Source organism: Piliocolobus tephrosceles, chromosome 12, assembly GCF_002776525.5.
Source record: "Piliocolobus tephrosceles isolate RC106 chromosome 12, ASM277652v3, whole genome shotgun sequence".
NCBI lineage: Eukaryota > Metazoa > Chordata > Mammalia > Primates > Cercopithecidae > Piliocolobus > Piliocolobus tephrosceles.
The window spans coordinates 38,236,331-38,253,972 of NC_045445.1; the positions used below are offsets into that span (position 1 = coordinate 38,236,331).

Here is a 17,642-nt window from a genome sequence, read left to right on the forward strand (position 1 = left end):
GAAAATGTGGCACATATACACCATGGAATACTATGCAGCCATAAAAAAGGATGAGTTTGTGTCCTTTGTAGGGACATGGAAGCAGCTGGAAACCATCATTCTCAGCAAACTATCGCAAGAACAGAAAACCAAACACCGCATGTTCTCACTCATAGGTGGCAATTAAACAATGAGATCACTTGGACTCGGGAAGGGGAACATCACACATCGGGGCCTATCACGGGGAGGGGGGAGGGGGGAGGGATTGCATTGGGAGTTATACCTTATGTGAATGACGAGTTGATGGGTACTGACGAGTTGATGGGTGCAGCACACCAACATGACACAAGTATATATATGTAACAAACCTGCACATTATGCACATGTACCCTAGAACTTAAAGTGTAATTTACAAAAAAAGAGAAAATTATGATCATGTATTTTTAAATTATTTTGTTTTTATTTTCTAAGAAAATAAATATATATGACTGTAAGTATAAAATAACCTAAACAAAAGAGCTAGAACTATAAAAAGTGTTTAAGAAAACATAGTGGTATATTAATGACCTTGAATTCGAAATTGTATTATTAGATAGGGTATTAAAAGTATAAACAACAAAAAATAAATCAATTGGACTTCATCAAAATCAAAAACTTTTGTATATCAAATAGTATTATCTAGAAAGTCAGAAAACCACCTGCAGAATTAAAAAATATTTGTAATCATATTTTTAATAATGGTGTAGTGTCCAGAATTTATTTTTTTAAAAATCTATGTACAATGCAACAGCAAAAAGATGAAGAACACAAGTTAAAAATGCATAAAGATTTCTGCCCCAATAGGGCCAACTAGATACAGCCAGGAGGAAGATCTCCCACTGAGAGACCTGGATATCATGAAAATTGGTGCAGTTCTATCAGACATTCAGAGGGAAGGCATTTAATGCATACAGAAGGTAGACACAGAGGCTGTGCTGTAGGCGGAGAAATCTGGAAACCCTGCATGGGACTACCATGCGCTAGGATTTGTTCCTGGCCCTTCTAGACACCTGCAAGGGTTAGGCATTGAATTAAACAGCCAAGTAGCAAGCCACTCTCACCAAGGGACTCTGGAATCTCAGCAGGTGGAGACCCCTCAACCATCATGAACACCTCAGTTAGCAGGAAAGCTACTCAGATAAATAGTAGGAGCAGAACTCCAGCCTATACAGAAACCAGAGGGCTCAGTGTGGAAGTACCTGTAGTGGAGCACAGCCAGAGATGCCCTTCCTCCCAGGCTCAAAGTGTTCTCATAGGAGACTTTAGCCCTAGAAGAATTGTCAGACTTGAAATCTTTAGTGTAATCTTGCCCATAAGATGGGACTGGTACAACCTGAGCACCTCTTGCTCTGCTGGCTTCTACTAGGGCCCAAGCCTGATTGCACCTACTTCCAGTGCAGCTCCCAGGTACCTCCTGGGAACTGCATTATAACTCCTGTGCTGGTGGACCACTACTGACCAGCAGAGTGCTCCAGCAGAGTGGCCCCTGTGGACACACATCAGCCTGTCCACACCTTTCCCACTGCAGTCTCCCCCATGCCACTTTTCCTGCAGGCACTTGCCCATGGACAACCCCAACATTACTATGCCAGTGCGTGTCGAGGGGGGGCAGACATAGCCTTCCCTTCCTCACCAGCACATGTGTGTGCATGCACCCTGCCATGCAACCACTGCCAGCATTAGTGCACCTCATCCCCATCCCTTCTGCCACACCATAACTTGTACTGAAGCATTTCTGAGCATGAATCCCACCAGCTCCACACCCAGCAGTGTCCCACACCTGTACTGGAGCAGCTGGTGTGAAACTGAGCACAGAACAAAGCAGACCTGCTCCCATCTCTGAGCAGCCAGTGTCACCAGTATGAATGTGCACAAATTTTACACAGAGTCCTGTGCCCACCAGCACCCCACCACTGGCATGAACACGTGGACAGTTGCCAGTGGGGTCTCCCTGCAACCTTGAGCCATACTGCCAATGCTGCTGCTACACAGAGCCTGGCATTCCAGCACCCACTGGAATCCTGCCGTAGCCAATAAGCATGCAATCAGCCATGCTGCTGCTGCTGCCACTGCAGCTGGAACATGTGGCTGAGAACACTTCTCACTGTCCCTGAACTATGAAGTGCTTTGGCTGGCAACACCCATCAGAGTGTGTGACTAATGGTCTGGGAGAAGCTCAGCCCTTTCACAACTCCTTCCTAATCTCAAGAGCCAGAGATCAAAGCTGAGGCTTGATACCAGTCCTCCAAATTTGGAGTACACAGTCCAGGAATTCTGAGATGAGTCTTGGCCCCCTAAAATCTTCCAGTAAAAGAGCCAGCAAACTTAACATACTTTATACTATAGTCAAACCCCCAAGGTTATCAAATAGAATAAAATAAAAAATGGATCCACAGAATAGCAACTTTAAAGATTGAAGGAACATTAACCAACAAAGATGAAGAAAGAACCAGATCAAGATCTCTGATCACTCAAAAAGCCAGAGTGCCTTATTTCCTCCAAATGACCACACTAGATCTCCAGCAATGGTTCTTAGCTGGGCTGAGATGACTGAAATGACAGAAATAGAATTCAGAATATGGATGACAACAAAAATCATTTAAATTCAGGATGATGTTGAAACCGAATCTAAGCAAGCTAAGAATCATAATAAAATGGTACGATAGGTGACAGACAAAATAGCCAGTATAGAAAAGTCCATAACCAACCTGATAGAGCTGAAAAACGTAATTCAATCACAAGTATTAACAGCAGAATAGACCAAGCTGAAAAAAAGAATCTCAAAATGTGAAGACTGAGGTGAACACTGCTATAAAGAACCACATGAGACTGAGTAATTTGTGAAGAAAACAGGTTGAATTGACTCACAGTTCCATGTGGCTGGGGAGGCCTCAGGAAACTTACAATCATGGTGGAAGGCAAAGAGGAAGCAAGGCACATCTTCCTATGGTGGAGCAGGAGAAAGAGAAAAGAAGGGAAGTGTCACACTTTAAAACCACCAGATCTCATGAGAACTCACTATTATAAGAACAGCAAGGGGAAAATCTGCCACCATGATCCAATCACCTGCCACCAGGCCCTTCCTCTGATACATGGGAATTACAATTTGAGATGAGATTTGGGTGGGGACACAGAGCCAAACCATACCAACTGTTTTTCTGAAATAAGACATTAAGAAAATAATTTTAAATAAAGAATGAAAAGAAATGAACAGAACCTCTGAGTAATATGGGATTCTGTAAAGGAATTGAATCTACAACACATTGGCACCCCTGAAAAAGATGGAGAGAATGAAAGCAACTTGGAAAACTCATTTCAGAATGTCATCCATGAGAACTTCTTCAACATAGCTGGAGAGGCCAACATTCAAATTCAGGAAATGCAGAGATCCCACACAACATACTAAACAGGAAGATAATCTCCAAAACCAATAATCATCCGATTCTCCAAGATTGAAATGAAATTTTAAAATGTTAAGGGCAACTAGAAAATTCAAGTCACCTACAAAGGGAAGCCCATCATACTAACAGCATACCTCTCAGTAGAAACCCTACATGGCAAAAGAGATTGGGAGCCTATATTCAACATTCTTAAAGAAAAGAAATTCCAGCCAAGAGTTTTCTATTCGGCAAAACTAAGTTTCAAAAGCAAAGGAGAAATAACATTATTTTTCAGAAGAGCAAATGCTGAGGGGATTCATTACTATCAGACTTCTCTTACCAGAACTTCTGAAAAAAGCACTAAATGTGGAAAAGAATGACTGTTACCAGCCACTGCACAAACACACTTAAGTACACAGACTTGTGACACCATAAAGCAAACACACAAACAAGTAAGAATAATAAACAACTAACAACAGTATTACAGAATTGAATTTACACATAAATAGTAACTGAGCGTAAATGAGCCAAATGCCCCCAATTTAAAGGCACAGAGTGGCAATCTGGATAGAAAGCAGACCCAATGGGATACTGTCTTCAAGAGATCCATCTCACATGCAATGACACACATAGGCTCAAAATACAGGGATGGAGAAAAATTTACAAAGCACACACAGAAAAACAGGGATGGCAATAGTAATTTTAGAAAATACAGACTTCAAATCAACAAAGATAAAAAAAAAAAAGACAAAGAAGGGCATTATATGATGGTAAAGTATTCCATTCAACAAGAAGACTTAACTATCCTAAATATTTATGTACTTAACACGGAAGCACCCAGATTTATAAACCAAGTTCTTAGAGACCTACAAAGAGACTTAGACTCCAACACAGTAAAAGTGGGAGACTTCAACACTCCAGTGACAGTGTTAGACAGATCATTGGGGCAGAAAATAAACAAAAATATTCAGAACTTGAACAGAATATTAGACTAAATGGATCTGATAGACATCTACAGAACTCTCCACTCCAAAATAATAATAATAATAATACATTATTCTCATTGCTACATGGCATATATGCTAAAATCAACCACACAATAGAACATGAAGTAATTCTCAGCAAATGCAAAAGAACAGAAATTATGCCAATGAATCTCTCACACCACAGTACAATAAAAAACAGAACTCAAAACTAAGAAAATTGCCCAAAACCAAACAAAACCATGGAAATTAAGCAACCTGCTTCTGAATGACTTTTGAGCAATTAATGAAACTAAGGCAGAAATCAAAAAGTTCTTTGAAACTAATGAGAACAAAAATACAACACACCAGTATCGCTGAAACACAGCTAAAACAGAGTTAAGAGGGAAGTGTATATACTAAACATCAATAACAAAAAGTTAGAAAAATCTCAATTTAACAAACAAACATCACAACTGAAAGAACTAGAAAAGCAAGAGCAAACTAACCTCAAAGCTAACAGACCACAAGAAATATTAAAAATCAGAGCTGAAACGAAAGAAATTGAGATGCAAAATAAACGATTTAAAAGATCAATGAATCAAGAAGGTGGTTTTTTGAAGATATTAATAAGATAGATAAACCACTAGCTACACTAATAAAGAAGAAAAGAGAGAAGAACCAAATAAATGCAATCAGAAATCACAAAGAGGATGTTGCCACTGACTCAACAGAAATACAAATAACTATCAGAATATTATGAAAACATACTAGAAAATCTAGAAAAGAAAAAGAATAAATTTCTAAACATATACATGCTCCCAAGACTGAACTAGGAAAAAATTAAATCCCTGAACAGACCAATAATAATCTCTGGAATTCAATAAGTAAAAAGTAACCTACAAAACAAAAACAGCCCTGGAACAGATGAATTTAGAGCCAAATTCCACCAGATGTATAGAGAAGAGCTGGTACCATTTCTACTGAAATTATTTGAAAAGAATTGAGGAGGAGGGACTCTTCGTCAACTCGCTTTATAAAGCCACCATCATCCTGATTCTGAAACCTGGCAGAGAAATAACAACAAAAATGTCAGGCCAACATCCTTGATAAACATTGAAGCAAAAAATCCTCAACAAAATGTTAGCAAACCAAATCCAGAAGCACATCAGAAAGCTTATCCACCATGATCAGATAGACTTTATCCCTTAGATACAAAGTTGGTTCAATATATGCAAATCAATAATGTAATTTATCATATTAACAGAACTAAAGACAAAAAGCATGATTATTTGAATAGATGCAAAAACGACTTTCAATAAAATTCAGCATCCCTTCATGGTTAAAAAAATCCCCATAAACTAGGCATTAAAGGAAAATACCTCAAAATAATAATACCCACCATCATACTGAATGAGCAAAAGCTGGAAGCATTCCTTTTGAAAACTGGCACAAGACAAGGATGCCATCTCTCACCACATCTATTCAACGAAGTATTGGAAGTTCTGGCCAGAGCAACCAAGCAAGAGAAAGCAATAAAGTGTGTTCAAATAGAATGAGAGGAACTCAAACTATTCCTGTTCGCAGATGACAGTATTCTATATCTAGAAAACCCCATAGTCTCAGCCCCAAAACTCTTTAAGCTGATAAGCAACTTCAGCAAAGTTTCAGGATACAAAATCAATGTACAATAATCAGTAGTATTCGTATACATCAACAACAGCCAAGCCGAGAGCAAACACAGAAATGTAATACCATTCATGGTGGCCAGAAATAAAATAAAATACTGAGAAATACAGCTAAGCAGAAAGGAAAGAAAATCCACAACAAGAATTTAAAAACACTGCTCAAAGAAATTAGAAATGACACAAATAAATGGAAAAATACTCTATGCTCATGGATTGGAAGGCTCAATATTGTTAAAATGGTCATACTGTCCAATGCAATTTGCATTTTCAACGCTATTCCTATCAAACTACCAATGATATATTTCACAGAACTAGAAAAAAGTTATGTTAAAATTTATGTAAAACCACAAAAGAGCCTGAATAATTAAGGTAATCCTAAGCAAAAAGAACAAAGAAGGAGAAATTACGCTACCTGACATACAACTATATGACAAAGCTATAGTAACCAAAAAAGCATGGTGAAAATACAAAAACAGACACATAGACAAGTGGAACAGAATAGAGAGCCCAGTCCTTAGGCTACACAACTGCAATCATTTGATTTTCAATAAATTGATTTCAATAAATTGAGAAAAATAAGCAATGGGGAAATAAATGGTGTTGGAATAACTGCCTAGACATGTGTGGAAGATGGAAACTAAAACTCTTTTTTACAACATAAGAAATCAACTCAAGATGGATTAAATACTTAAATGTAAAGCCCAAAACTATAAAATCCCTGAATGACAATGTAGGCAATACCATACTGAACATAGGCTCTGGCAAATATTTCATAACGAAGATGCCAAAAGCAGTTGCAACAAAAGCAAAAATTGACACATGGGATCTAATTGAACTAAAGAGCTTCTGCACAGCAAAAGAAACTATGATCAGAGTAAATAGACAATCTACAGAATGGGAGAAAATGTTCACAAACTGTGCATCTGACGAAGGACTAATATCCAAAATCTATAAGGAACTTAAACAAACCAACAAGCAAAAAACAAATAATCCCATTAAAAATGGGGGAAAAAAGCATGGACAGACAATTCTCAAAAGAATACGTACATATGGCAAACAAACATGAAAAAATGTTCAACATCAATAATTATCACAAAAATGCAAATCAAAACCACAATGAGATACCATCTCAGTCGGAATAACTACTATTAAAAAGTAAAATATAACAGATGCTGTTGAGGTTGTGGAGAAAAAGGAATGATTAGAGCCTTTTGGTCAGAGTGTAAATTAGTTTAACCACTGAAGAAAGCAGTGTGACAATTCCTCAAAGAGCCAAAAACAGAACTGCCTTTCAACCCAGCAATTTATTACTGTATGTATACCCAAAGGAATATAAATAATTCTATCATAAGGGCACATGCACACATATGTTTACTGCAGCACTATTCACAATAACAAAGACATGGAATCAACCTAAATGCCCATCAATGGAAGACTGGACTTGAAAAATGTGGTACATATACAACATGTAATACCATACAGCCATAAAAAAGAATCAGACTATGCCATTTTTAGGAATATAGATGAAGCTGGAGGCCATTATTCTTAACAAACTAACACAGGAACAGAAAACTGAATACTGTGTGTTCTCACTTGTAAGTGGAAGCTAAACAATAAGACCACATGGATACATATGGGGGAATAGCAGATACTGGGGCCTTTCAGTGGATGGAGGATAGGGGAGGTTGAGGAAAGAAAAGGGAAGAGTCGGGAGGACTTTGTCTTGTATCTAGGATGCTAGCTCAGCCAAAGCAGGATAGGACAGCAGACAGAGTCATGAGGCCTCTGTTCTAGTTCCTAGCTCCCAGAAGGCATTTCTAAACAAAACCTAAGCCAAAGGGGAAGCTGCTGCCTTGAAAGAAAAGACCTAATAATGGAAGCTTCCATCAACTGCTGCATGAAGAGCACTTAGGCTCTAAATAACCAACAATGATACTCAGTTACTATGTCCAGGGTGTTGGTGAGCCTCTAAGACTTGCTAACTTCAGATACCAGAAGGGCAACTAGGGGTTAAAGCAATAAACATGCCCTTCAGGTCCCTGATTCCAGCACTAACCACTTGGGTAGCATTTCCAGAACCTGCTCTGGGGCAGAGAAGAGCCACTACCCTGAAAGGTAAGTCTCAATCCAGAAAGCATTTCTGAAAATCTGATTTAAGAGACCTTTGAACTTAAGGAAATATCAGCAGTAGTCTGACAGTACTCCACATGGCCTGGGGTGGCGATGGCTATGAGGTGAATCATTTTTGCCTTTGGAAAAAATAAAAAAAATAAAAACTGGAAAGGACTGCTTTGTAGTGTCAGTGCCAGCACACTCCCAATACAATAGAATACCAGGTAGACTTCTAAGATTTTTGGCTCTAGTCCCTGACTCCCAGATGGCATTTCTGGACCCACCAGGGTCTGAAGGGCCTCACCACCCTGAAGGGAAGGACACTCTGGCTGGCTTTGCTACCTACTGATTGTACAGCCCCTACAGCCTTAATCAAACATAGGTAGTAGTCAGGGAATGTATAGCATTCCTTGGGCAAGACCCAGTGTTGTGCTGGATTCAGGTCTGACCCAGCACAGTCATTGTGGCGGTGGCCACATGGGTACTTCTGTTACTCTACCTCCAGATTTAAGTGACCCAGAACAGAGACAGAGCCTCTGTATGTTTAGGAGAATGTGAAAGAAGGTAACAAAGATATCTGTCTCGTAATCCAGAGAATTCTCCCGGACCTTGTCCAAGACTATCAAGATGGTACATATATGAGTCTTCAAGAACCACAGCATTACTGGACTTGAGGTGTACCTTAAAGCAGACACAACTTATATCACAATGCCCAGGTCCTTTCAAATATCTGAAAGGCCCTCCCAAAAAAGGATGGCTAAAAATAAGTCCAGACGGTAAAGACTAATGTAAATACCTAAAGTTTCAATGCCCAGACACTGAAGAACATTTAGTACCATCAGTACCATCCAGGAAAATATGACCTCACCAAACGAACTAAATAAGGCACCAGGAAACCATCCTGAGAAACAGAGATATGTGACCTTTCAAAAAAGAATTTGAACTAGCTGTGTTTGGGAAATTCAAAGAAATTCAAGAAAACACAGAGAAGTAATTCATAATTCTGTCAGATATATTTAAGGAAAAGACTGAAATAGTTTAAAAAATTTGAGCAGAAATTCTGAGCTGAAAATGCAATAATAGTGAGGAATGTATCAGTCACTTAATAGCAAAATTAACCAACCAAAGGAAGAACTGGTGAACTTGAAGACAGACTGTTGAAAATACACAATCAGAGGAGAGAAAAAAAGAATAAACAATGAAGCACAGCAACAGGATCTAGAATATAGCCTCAGAAGGGGATATCTAATAGTTATTGGCTTTGAAGAGGAGGTAAATAAAGAGATAGGGTAGAAAGTTTATTCAAAGAGATAATAACAGAGAACTTTCAAAACCTAGAGAAAGATATCAACATTCAAGTACAAGGATATTATAGAACACCAAGCAGATTTAACCAAAAGAAGACTATCTCAAGGCAATTAATAACCAAACTCCCAAAGGTCAATAACAAAATAAAGAACTCTAAAAACAGCAAGAAAAAAGAAAAAAATAGCATAAAATAGAGTACTAATACATCTGGCAGCAGACATTACAGTTGAAAACTCACAGGCCAGGAAAGAGTGGCATAACATATTTAAAGTGCTGAAGGGAAAAACTTTTACCCTAAAACAGTATATCTTGCAAAAAATATTATTAAAACTTGAAGAAGAAATACTTTCCCAAACAAACAAAACCTGAGGGATTTTATCAATACCAGACCTGTCTTACAAGAAATGCTGCAGGAAGCAAATCAATAAGAAAGAAAAGGATATTAATGAGCAATGTGTAATCACTTGAAAGTGCAAAATTCACTGGTAATATTAAGTACACAGAAAAACACAAAATATTGTAACGCTGTAACTATAATGTGTAAACTATTCTTATCCTAAGTAGAAAGAAAAAATGATAAGCCAATAAAAAAAAACTATGAAAAAATTTCAAAACTCAGGAAGTACAATAAGACATAAACAGAAACAACCAAAGGTTAAAAAGTGGAGAGACACAGTTCAAGGGTTGAACTTTTACTACTTTTCTTTCTGTGTTTGTTTGTTTATACAATAAATGTTAAGTTGTCATTAGTTTAAAATAATGGGTTATAACAGTATTTGCAAACCTCATGGTAACCTCAAATCAAAAAGTACACAATGAGTACACAAAATTAAAAAGCAAGAAATGAAAGCATACCACCAGAGAAAATAACCTTCACAAAAGTGAAGACAAAAAGAAAGAAAAGAAGGAAGAAAAGACTGCAAAACAGCCATAAAACAATTTTTAAATTATCAATAATAAAATTAAATGTAAATGAATTACATTCTCCAATCAAAAGACATAGAGTGGTTGAACTGACTTTAAAAAACAGGACCCATTGATTTGTTATGAAACACAGATGAGATCAAAACCATAAACTCAATGAAGGAATTTGTAAAAGAGACATGTATGAAATAAAGTGAATTAGAAAGGATAAAACTGTAACTACATCTACATCTTTATCTACAACTATCCATAAATAAAACAAACAGGAATGTGCAAATAAGCCAAATAAATTTTTATTATATATTAAATATTAAATGTTTAAAGTAAATGAAGGAGTTTCCTTTTCTTTACCATTTATATAGCCATTTATTCTAGCACTAGAAACATATTATACATACCACTGTAGCTCTGGAATTTTATTGGAATTGTATTACATATATGCATATATATTCTCTGGGAGAGAATAGGCATCAGTACAACATAGTTTTCCAATCCAGAAAAAGGAATCTCCACTTAATCACTTTTCTTTTCTGAGACAGAGTCCTACTCTGTCACCCAGGCTTGAGTGCCATGGCGTGACCTCAGCTCACCAGGACCTCCGCCTCCCAGGTTCAAGCGATTCTCATGCCTCAGCCTCCCGAGTAGCTAGGATTACAAATGTGTACCACCACAACCAGCTAATTTTTGTATTTTTTGTAGAGAGAGGGTTTCTCCATGTTGGTCAGGCTGGTCTCGAACTCCTGGCCTCATGTGATCTGCCCACCTTGGACTCCCAAAGTGCTGGAATCACAGTCGTGAACCACCGCACCCAGCCAATCATTTTTTCATGTACATCCATAAGGCCTAATAGTTTTCCCATAAAGTTCTCTGCACATTGATGCATACATTGATCTTATAAATAAGATTTTCCCCATTATATGTGCTAATTTCTTACTGTAGGTATACAATAAAACTGAAATTTTGCCTTGTATTTTGCAAATGGAAATGTTATCGAATTTTTATTTTCTCCAATGAGTTTTTTTACATGATTCTCTGAATTTTACTAAGAAGCAATCTTATGATTGTAAATAGTGATAATTTTGTGTCCTCCTTTCTAATATACATACTTTATTCTCCTTTTGTCACATTAAGCAGAATATCTAGAAAAAATATTGAAATCATGGTAGTAGAAACCGATTTTACTGAAATATCTCCAATTTTTTACCATCAGACGTAAATTTATGTATTGACTGGAGAATATTTTGTCATATTATGAAAATTATTTTTGGTTTTCTTTTGTTTTTTTAAATATATTTAGGGGTTATAAGTGCAGATTTTTTACATGTATATATTGTGTAATAGTGAAGTATGACCTATTAGTCTATGCATCACCTGAATAGTGAAAGTTGTACCCTATAGGTAATTATTCAACCTTCATCCCCAACCCACAGTTTTACCTTTTGTAGTCTCCAATGTCTATTTTTCCACTCTGTATATTCTTGTGTAGATATTATGTAAATTTATTTATATTCCTAGTTAAGAATTTGGTTTCTTGCTTTTTAAAATTGAGGACACATGTAGAATTTTAATTAACTATTTAATCCTCTTTTTAAAATTGCTTTTCTTGTATCTATTTATGGTATATTTATGGTATATAACATATGCACTGCAGAATAATTAAATCAAGCTAATTAACATACACATTAACTCATTTATTTTGTTGTTAGAACATTTAAAATCTATTCTCTTAGCAATTTTCAATTATATAATACATTGTCATTAACTATAGTCAACATGATTTGCAACCAACGTCTTGCACATTAACTTATTCCTCCTGTCTAACTGAAATTTTGTATTTTTCAAGCAACATCTCTTCAATCCCCCTACCTCTTAGTCTCTGGTAACCACCATTTTACTCTCTCATTCTGTGAGTTTGACATTTTTAGATTCCACATATCAGCAAGATCATAAAGTCTCTCTGTTCCTGGCCTATTGCATCTAACATAATGTCCTTGAGATTCATTAATGTCATCCCAAATGACATGATTTCTGTTTTTATGGCTGAATACTATTCCATTATGTATATTTATCACATTTTCTTTCATCCATTTACCTGTTTGGGTTTTTTTCCAAGCTCACAAAAACACTTTTTATTTGAGGCAAAAAGAAGTCTTGCTGAAAGGATTACAATTCCAAGCAGTCAAATCCCAACTGTTAGTTGCACTATTTTGACCTTGTAGATTTTGTTTCTCCTTAGTCATAAAAGGATATTCAGGTTGTACTTTCCCCAGCTGGGCAAAAAAGGGGGCAAAGAAAACTGGAAGAAACTTCTACTCTATGGGTACTGCTCTTCAGACCCAACACCAAGCCAGGCAAGCCCTCGCTGTTCAATCAATAGATTGCTGTCTCACCACTGAGTGTCACAGTCTATATTACATTGGCAAGAAAAAAAATGAGGCAGGAAAAACAGATGTAGGTCAATTGGAGATCAGCAGGCATCCACAGCTTCAAAATTCATCCTAAAAGGGGTAATCCTTGTGGAAGGCCCAGCTTACTAAGGCACAGTTTCTGTTGTAGCTAAGTAAGGTGGTCATAGCCTTGCTGTTCAGTTCAAAGTAAAAGACCTTAAAGTTCTCTGCAATGCATTTTTGTGTCACAGACTTGGGATTCACCACCAAGTTTCTCTGAATAGGAAATCAAATCAGAACCTGAGCTGTAATTTTATTGTGCTTGACTGTGATCACCTTGATCCTGGCATCCTCCAGGATGGAAGAGTCCTTGAGCTTTCCCAGGCCCTGTCCGGAGAGTCAAGGGGGTTATATGCAGTCACCATGATGCCTTTGGACTGGCAGTACTGATTAACTTCTTTTGAGTTAGGTATGTGTAGAACTCAATCTGTTTAACCACTGGCTGACACTTTGAACCACGTTTGTTTAAGATCCTCCTGATGTGAAAATAGTTGAAGTTGGAGATGCCAATAGCTTTCACCAACCCTTCATCCACCTAGGTTGATTCCATATCTTGTTCCATATCTTGGCTACTGGGAATAATGCTGCATTGATCACGGGAGTGCAGTTATCTCTTTGCGTTTCTGATTTCTTTTTTATATATACACAGTAATGGGGTTGCTGGATCATATAGTAGTTCCATTACTAATTTTTTGAGTAAATTTCATTCTCTTTTCTATAATGACTGTACTAATTTACAGCATTTCTACCAACAAGGCACCATGACTCCTTTTTCCCCATGTTTTCACCAACACTTATTATCTTTCATATTTTTTATAATAGTCGTTTTAATAGGCATGAAATTTTTCTTATGGTTTTGATGTGTTTTTCCCTGATGATTAGTCATGTTAAGAATTTGTTGATATACCTGTTGAGCATTTGTCTTATTTTGAGAAATGTCTATTCAGGTTCTTTTCCTATTTTTAATCAGGTTGCTTTATTACTGTTGAGTTCCTTATGTATTTCAAATGTTATTAGCCCTTTATCAAATGTGTAGTTTGTAAATATATTATCTCATTCAGTAGATTGTCTCTTTATCCTGTTCATTGTTTTCTTTTGTGGAGAAGCTGTTTAGTTTAATGTAATCCCATTTTTCTATGTTTACTTTTGTTGCCTGTGCTTTCAGAGTCACATCCAAAAAATCATTGCCCAGAACAATTTCATAGGGTTTTTTCCCCCTTTTTAAAAAACAACTTTTATTTTTGGTTCAGGGGTACATGTGAATATTTGTTACATAGGTAACCTTGTGTCATGGGGGTCTGTGGTACAGATTATTTCATCACCAAGGAATTAAGCCCAGTAACTAATAGTTGCCTTTTCTGCTCCACTTCCTCCTCCCACCCTCCACCTTCAAGTAGATCCCAGTGTGTTGTTCCTTTCATTGTATTCATGAGTTCTCATGATTTAGCTCCCAGTTATAAGAGAGAATGTGTGGTATTTGATTTTCTGTTCCTGTGTTAGTTTGCTGAGGATAATAGCCTCTGGCTCCATCCATGCTCCTGCAAAAGACATGATCTCATTCTTTTTATGACTGCACAGTATTCCATGGTGTATATGTACCATGAACTCTGTCATTGATGGCCATTCAGATTGATTCAATTTTTTGCTATTTTGAATAGTGTTGCAATGAACATTTGCAAGATTATGTCTTTATGGTAAAATGATTTATATTCCTCTGGGTATATACCCAGTGATGGGATTGCTGGGGTTGAATGGTAGTTCTGTTTTTAGCTCTTTGAGGAATCACTGTACTGCTTTCCACATGGTTGAACTAATTTACACTCCCAGTAACAGTGTATAAGTGTTTTCTTTGAAACCTTGAACTAGCTCTTTGATTCCATAAAGAGACTAATTTTCAAGGATGTGCTCCCCCTTCTTTTTATAATTATCAAAGAAAATTGCATATGTTATTGCATATTCTAGGGTATTGATGGCAAAAATCAAAGAGCTTCAGTGGAAGAAGAAGTACTTCAGTTGAAAATAGTTTATTATTTTATTAAAAGGGGCCGTTGGAGTTCAGCATTTTGACAGCCTGTAGGATGAGATTATAGCAGATGCCAGGCTCTTATAGTATGAAATATTTAGTCAATTCTGACCAAACATTATCAAAAATTAGATTATTTCAGAGAAAAATCATTCTAACAACATGTTTATTTTACATCATGAAGATGAAATAAGTGGGATTTTGATTTTATATGAAAATAGGAAGTCAATAGTTGATTTTCTCTGCAAATTAATTTATCTCTCTTTTTCTTGACCTGAAATCTTTATTTTCCTTTAAGAAATTATCTCTTTCTCCTCCTACCACCTCCATTCATATGATTTTTGTTAATTTTTTATTTACATACGTTATTGGGGGAATGGGTGGTGTTTGATTACATGAGTAAGTTTTTTAGTGGTAATTTCTGGGATGTTGGTGCACCCATCTCTTGAGCAGCATACACTGCACACAATTTATACTCTTTCATCCCTCATCCCTGCTGAGACCAGCTCAGTCATGGAGACCCTAACCCAGCAGTGCTAGAGGAAATAGAGACACACACACAGAAATATGGAGTGTGGAGTGGGAAATCAGGGGGCTGACAGCCTTCAGAGCTGAGAGCCATGAACAGAGTTTTACCCACATACTTATTGATAGCAAGTCAGTGATAAGCTTTGCTTCTATACATTATAGATTAACAAAAACAGGAAACAAAGGGATGGGTCAAAACAAAGGGATGGGCTCTGGCTAGTAATCAGCAGCAGGAACATGTCCTTAAGGCACAGATTTCTTGTGCTATTGTTTGTGGCTTAGGAATGCCTTAAGCAGTTTTCCACCCTGAGTGGGCCAGGCGTTCCTTGCCCTCATTCCGGTAAACCCACAGCCTTCAGCATGGGTGTCATGACCATCATGAACATGTCACAGTGCTGCAGAGATTTTGTTTATGGCCAGTTTTGGGGCCTGTTCCGAACATGTTCCCCCTTTTTGTTTTTGCAAGACAATAAAAGCAAAGGTGGCTTTATCACAGTGAATTACTTCTTGCAGGAGTCTGGATCTGCATCTGCAGACTATATGAAGAAAAACAACACACATTAAAAGCACAATCATCATTGAAATTACAGAGCTTCCAAGTGTTTTTATCTTTTTAAATGGGTTACTAGCTGCTAATCTGTCTGCAGCTCCTTCAAGCACTCCCGTTCCTGGCATTAAGGTCAGGTGTGTCTGGGATGCTTTAAATATTTGTTCTTTTAATTTTGCAATATCCAAAGACAAGAAAAGTTTATAGAGTGTCCTTCTAGATCCTTTTTTATTCGTTCCCAAATATTGATCTTATTAAGAGCCATTAGTAGTTTCCACAAATCCTTATGTTTGGCTCCTACAGCAGGCCATATCATTTGAGGTTGAGCTGCCACTATACTGCAATGTTTCCAGATAATAGGAACTCTTATCATACACCTTACAAGTTCTACCATCTGACCATTTTGTTCAGACCAGCTGAACATAGTGTGGCCATGGCACACAGACTGAGAGGTACAATTCAAGCTAACCGTCCCCTTAGGGGACCAACCAATAATGATTCCATAGGAATCATTGTGCAGCAACTCTGCCTGTTCTGCAAAGCAATATTCCCAAACAAGTACATTCATTACTTCTGGCCAGGTCCAATTCTGTTTAAAAATAGGTTTTTGAGGGTGGTATGCCTCAATTATAGGAGCAGATTTATTATGGTAAATACTGAGATCAGAAAGCATGTGTAACTGTGTCATAAAGTGATTACATCCAGGCATTATTGCCAGTCAAGATTGACAGTGAGGGAGTAGGCAACTAGTGGCCTTTCCCAAACAGATAGGTGGATGTTCAAATCCTGAAGAAATATTCATAACAGTTCCTTCCTCATGGGGGTGAGATGGGCCTCTATCATCTGTAGGACCAAGCATCCAAGAGCTATCATTAGTGTGTACCTCCACTGGGGGATCCAGCCAAGTTACAGGCCATAGACGTGGTGGAAAAGGTAAATATGCCCAATAGGTGTAATTGTTCTCTGTGTCAGCCATTGCTAAAGGAATACTCATGGCAATGGTGATGCCTGCTATCATAGCTATCATTAAATTACTCATTGTGACTGGTTGTTCCATTTTCCTCAGGTTTTCTTCCATCATCTGTGACAGCTTCTTGATCTGTCACCAGGTAGGTGGCTGTGTTTAATGGGTGTTGCTCATGACACTTGGGGTTCTCCTCAGCATCAGTCTCAACATGGCTGCAACTGGGGGGTCCTTGGGATCCTCCTGGAATCTCTTCCTCGGCATCTGGCTCATCGTAAGGTTTCAGGTGTTTTGATGGTATCCAAATCAGCTGCTGGTTCTGGCCTAGAGAAACACAAGCATAACCTCTACCCCAAGTTATTATTTTACTTATTGCCCAACTTTTTGTTATCAGATCTGTCCACCAAACTAGTTTTTCTGCTCTGTCTTTGCAGCTGGTTTCTGTAAATGCTGTTTAGCTGCTGATAGCATCTGGCCTTTAGGCAGGCTTAAAAAATTTAAAGTCAATAATGCTAGATTCAATTGCATATGGAGTGTCCCATAGTTCTTGTTTCCCCCTTTTTGCTTTTGCAACTGCTGTATCAGGAACAGATTCATTCTTTCCACTATGGCTTTTTCTTGAAAATTATATGGCATACCAGTAATGTGTTTAATATTCCATATAGAGAAAAATGTAGCTAGAGCTTGGTTAGTATAGCCTGGAGCATTGTCCATTTTTATAGAAGTTGTAATGCCCATCAC

The 17,642-nt window shown here is 37.5% G+C and overlaps 1 pseudogene; it reads right to left on the reverse strand.

The window, feature by feature from the left end:
* Nucleotides 1-12,890: 12,890 nt before the first annotated feature.
* Nucleotides 12,891-17,642, reverse strand: part of LOC111536091 — a 59,781-nt pseudogene continuing 55,029 nt past the window's right edge.